This window comes from Brassica napus, unplaced genomic scaffold (genome assembly GCF_020379485.1).
Source record: "Brassica napus cultivar Da-Ae unplaced genomic scaffold, Da-Ae ScsIHWf_1388;HRSCAF=1968, whole genome shotgun sequence".
Taxonomy (NCBI): Eukaryota; Viridiplantae; Streptophyta; class Magnoliopsida; order Brassicales; family Brassicaceae; genus Brassica; species Brassica napus.
In genome coordinates, this window is record NW_026014805.1 from 22,623 (window position 1) to 28,622 (window position 6,000).

Consider the following 6,000-nt stretch of genomic DNA (forward strand, 5'->3'; position numbering starts at 1 on the left):
GTTTGAACCAATATCTCCACCCATGACTTTAGTTTCAAACTCTTTACATTACCCGGATCTTCAATGATCTCTTAGCTCAACTAGAAAAAAAAATTATTTAATCATCTCCATTCGATTATAGGTATTGGCACTACCAGAGGCCTCACCTCTTCTCGCTTTCTCTCCGTTGAAAGATTTTCCGACTATCACTCTGCGGCCGAGTTATTGCAGTCGTGGGGATCAATAACCTCAATGGCAAAGCTTTGTATATCCTCAATGTGGTTGCTTCTGTCGGGCTCGGTTCATGGATGTTCCTTCTCTCACTCTCCCAGGTACGCATATAAATAAATCATTTCGTCATGTTCTTCTTTCTCTTTGTAGATTTTGGTTTCCATTTCTCCGAGAGCAGTGTCTTTCTCTTGCTATGTCTATCATGATTTGATTTCTATTAGTTTTAATATCCACAGGTCTTTCCCAAATTGAACATGTGAGTTTTGGAATACTGATACTATTCAGCTTTTAAGTAAGTATTTGTCAAGAAGTCGTTGTTGATTCATCATTATTCGCTAATTAAAATGAAAATATCTATCAACAACTGCTTATTTGAAGATGGGATGTGAATCGGACTCGGGCTTCTTCTCATTGATGAAGTTAAAAAAAAAAGTAATGTGATCTCTAATGCATGTTTTATTTGCAGGTGTTGCTCTCCACGATTAATTGGGCTATTTGTAAGGTTTGTCTAAAAATCATTTATTGGAATCCTATGTTCTATCACAAGATATAGCTCCTTCTGATGATTAAGCTTTGTTGCAGGCTATTGATCTGTTGGGACTTCTAAAGATAGAAGAGGAAATGCTTTCCGCACAATCAAGTAAAACAGTTAAAAGTATTGCTTTCTTTACATCGCAAATACCTCTTTGTTATAAACATGTTACTTAAATTCCTATAATTTGAATGGGGAGGCTAATTTTTTTTCAGGGTGCTCTTGATGTTCGCACATAGAAAGCTGAAATCTGGCATACAGATACTGCTAAGAGGCAATACTCTAGACCAGCACAACCAATCACTTTTGCCACATTTTCACAAGATGTGTTACAAGGGAGTGCTTAAGTATCCAGGTTCACGAACAGAAGAACCATCCTCTTAGTGCATCATCGTTGATGGAGCTCTTTCCACATAGAGAGAGAGAGGATGATAGCTCATATTTCCAACCCAAGCAAACACAAAATCATAATCATTGCTAAACTTATAGCCTTTCTGAGATTACAAAAAAGGTAATTCAACTTTGAGAAGAAAGGAAGCACGTCATGGTGCAATGATAACCCTTTGAGAAGAGAAGAAGAAGACAAAGAAGATAATGCCGAAGACGAAGAAGCTGTGATGAAAGCTAGAGCTGTCGATGATTGGAAGGATTATAATCCATGTGGTGCATGTAACCAAAAACCCACAACTTGTGACTTAGAAGATTATAGACTGATATTTAACACTTTGTTTCATCTCCAATCTTCGAATCTTTGAACTTTTTGGGTTTTGGAGAGACAAACCAACTACCATTAAAGCACAGTTGTTGTTATACAAGTTATGTGACCTCTAATACATCTTTTCTTTCTTTATTTTTTTCTCATACATATTTTCATATTTTACTTTGTGTAGTTACACGACAACGAGTTTAATATAAAATAAAAAACTAATGTTCTTCAAGCAGAGCTCCATCTTCTTTTTTTTTTTTTCATTTTGATGATGTTCCTTTTCTCAGTACGGATTCACTTTAATAGATTCGTCATTTTCACATATATGTTTTCTTACATTTTCTTCAGATATACTAATCAATTCTTCTTATTAGTGTACCTTCTCCAAGAATAATTTTATTTTAAATATTTTTTAATTTAAAATTTAAGGTTTAAAATGTTTCTATACGCTAAGCCCTAAATCTAACTTAATGTTTTATTATTCTATTATAATCCTTATTATTGATCTAATTCTATTAAAATTCTATATTTATAAATAATAAAATATACCTTAAAATGTATAACAAAAAATATTTGTGTTACATCATGATAAATAAAATTTTGAAAAGACAAACTAAAAAATAAATTACATGTTAAAAGGTAAAAGGTAAAAAGATATGTGAACATGTAAACACATATTCATCATATTCACACATACTCATGTACGACAACAATATCAAAATTAAAAGTTATGTTAATATCATAAGATGTAATAAGGATAATAAAAAGTTGATTTGTATCAAGAAATTAAAAAAAAATACTCAAGTAATACTTTTCATGTAAATAATATTGTGTTTTGTAAAAAGAATATGTAGAAGCTTAAACTTAAATATAGATGTGAAATATTTATAGTTTCTTTTGGTCATAATTTTTAACATACAATTAATTATTTATTAAAAAACAAAGTTAGTTACCTATAAGAAAATAATAAGAGTACTTTTATAATTTTCTTTCAATTAGGCTTTGAAAAATTAATATTGTTTATTTTAAAGTTAGTTTTTCTTCATGTTTTTATTAAATAATTTACTGTACTCGTAGGATTTTACAATTCGTTTTTGGTTTAACATTTTTTTTGTTAAAACTTAATATTTACCTTTTATAATTCTCTATCTTTAGTATCTTTTAAAACAAACATTATAATAAAAATGATAATAATAATACTAATAAGACTATTAAATAATATTTATAATTAATTTTTAAGAAAATTTGTTTATTATTTTAGTATATTTATTTTGATTATGAAATAGTTTAACACATATCACATTTTTAAATATATAACTGACATGTGTCACAATCATCTAATTAGCAATTTTGAAGAACCAATCTCAATATAATCTTTTATTATTATATTTTGATTAAAAGTTTAGAAAAGGAAAATTATATTAAATAAATTATTTTCAAATCTATCTTTTAGGATTTAAAAAAGGAAATTTTCTGAAAATATTACTACTATATATTTTTTTAAAAATTGTTTTAGTAGTAAATAATTTTTAAAAGTAGTTTTTTTCAAAATTCGTTTTTATTATCTTATTATATATTTTTAATCATTATATATTTAAAAACATGTCACAGTAATTAGAAGGAAAATTATTATCAAATAATCTTTTGCAATTATCTTTTGATTAGGATTTTAAAAACGAAATTACTATTAAATAATATTTATAATTACTTTTTAGTAAAATTTGTTTTTGTTAATATCTTAGTAGATATATTTTTAATTATGAGATAGAGTAACACATGTCACAATCTTAAAATATATAATTATTTTGTGTCGAGATCATATTAATTAGTAATTTTGAAGAATGAAATTTTATATAATAAGATATATATTGGGAACCTTAGCTAGATTGGGTTACTGTCCTAATGTTCATATGAAAAAAAAAAACATAATTTAAATGGCATGCGCATGTATAAATTTTCATATAACCTTCAACACTTCTGTAAGAATCTCACATGATATCAGTTTCAAAAAAAAAAAGAATCTCACATGATATGAAAACAAGGTCTTACATGTTTGCAGGGAAAGTATGTGTTCTTTCTTCCTCATATTACTTTTTCATTCTTGTTTGGGGGATTGCAGGACTTCAAATATTTCATTATGTACACTTTGAATAATATATAACTCAGTAACCAGGCATATCAAGCAGATATATAATATAGTTACCTATATATACAATTACCCAACATAAGTTATAATCTAAATAATTTTCTTCTCAAAATGTAGTTTATTCGAATCTATCGACTGGTTTGAAACAAAAATATTATTTATTTTTATTATGTAACAATTTTGATAAATACCTTTGTTCAGCAAAGAATAAAAAATTCTTACAAAAACTCGTCCAACTCAAATACGCATACAGGTATGTACATATAATATATTCACCCATGCATGTATTTCTCATATTTTAATTGTTTAATTTGTAGATACATCATTTGGGGAGATTACAGTAATGACAGCAAATGATTCCTCTGAAGCAGTATATCCAGGCTTAGAGGTCAATGCAACAACATTGATATTGTAATCAACGATTATGATATCCCTGGTTTGAATGGTTTGCAACTTAAAAAGAAGATTAAAGAAGAATTTGGAAATCTACCTGTTATTGGTAAGGGTTTTCCATCCCACTTATCGAACGTTAATTATTATTTTTTCATATCAACAAGTTATTATATATATAATGATATTTTTTTAAGAAAATAGCTGATAATTAGAAATATAACTTTTTACTGTCCTCATTGCTTAGTTTTTAACCTTTTACTGATTTGCTTTGCACGGGCTAAGAGCATCTCCAAAGGCACTCTATTTTTTCCTCTATAATTTACACTAAAATAGAGTAACTCTATTATAGAGTTAAATTTGCTCCAATGGTTCACTCTATAATAGAGTTACTCTATAATAGAGTGAAATATAGAGTATTCTTGTTTTTTCACTCTATATTTGGAGTAAAAAAATAGTATTACTCTATATTTCACTCTATTATAGAGTAACTCTATTATAGAGTGAACCATTGGAGCAAATTCAACTCTATAATAGAGTTACTCTATTTTAGAGTGAAATATAGAGGAAATTATAGAATGTGATTGGAGATGGTCTAACATGTTTGGTTATAGACTCTGTTTCTTTTCACCCCATTTTTAATCAATTTACGGAAACACACAAAAATAACGTCTATTTAAAATTAGTCATATAGACATCCCTATAATAATAATAAAAGAAGCATTGCGCGATGACAACCAGAGCTTGACAAATTATCAGTAAAATTTGAAGCAAAAATCAAAATGTGATATTCGTAAAAAATGAAACAAATCACAAATATTATTTTCTAAAAAAGTGGATATCCGATCCGATTTGTATATTTATAGATATATAATGTATTGTATATACAAACTACTATTATATCTATACATATTTTATGATATAATTTGATTAATTTTTATTTTAAATTGTTTTTTCAAATTTCTTTTGTTTATTGCATATCTAATTTAATTTTATATTGAGTCAAATGTTAACATATGAGTTTTCTTATTAGGCTTGTTAATATTGAATTTTGCTCACAATTTATGTTAAAAATGTTAATATGATATTATTATTTTATTTAATTGATATTTTAAAAAATTTTATTTAATTTTAATGTTATATTTTATTTTTTTATTTAAAAATATATATAATTAACGGATTGAATCGTATAATCCGCAACTATTTAAAAAAAACTCCGGATATCAAGAAGTTTTGGATCGAAACGAATCACAAATGTAAATATTCATTTGGGACGGATCGAATCATGAATAATGCAAATTTTTCGGATATCCACCCCTTATCCAGGCCTAATGACAAGGCAACAAGATAACCATTGCTTGTAATTATTTTAGGTGATTAATATAATTGTATGTCCCTCAATAGAAAGAGATGATATGATGTTGACAAAGAAACAAAAGAAATTTTACTTGTGACTATTTTTGAGATATATTATTAAATTTCATTGCTCAAAATTACCTGTATTTTTTTTGATAAATATTTTCCAAATCTTTGCTCAATAAAAAATAATATAAATATAAAGATATATATATATATATATATATATTAAAAATCTAAAATGAGAAGTATTCATTTCCTATTTAAAAGGGACCTGTTTTTAGAAAATATATAGGGACTACTATAAAATGAGAAAATAAATCAAAATCTTCTTTATATGTATATATGTAACACTTAATGACAGCTAAGGTAAACCAATACTATCCTTTTAAATATGACATATATATAATATATATAAACATAACAATGCAATAAGAAAATCTTGCAAAGAAAAACTAATTATCAAAGATCACAGGTCAGTGTTGATAAGAAGAAGAAAACAACACTATAAGCCACTAATTGATATGCAATATCTTAAACATCGTCGTTGGTTAATTTGTTCTTAAATTGTTTTTCTTATAGTCTCAGTTGATGATGCTAACAAGCTCCTTTCCGACTTTTGTCTGTGTTTGATTGATTTCTACAGTGATTTCAGCAAAC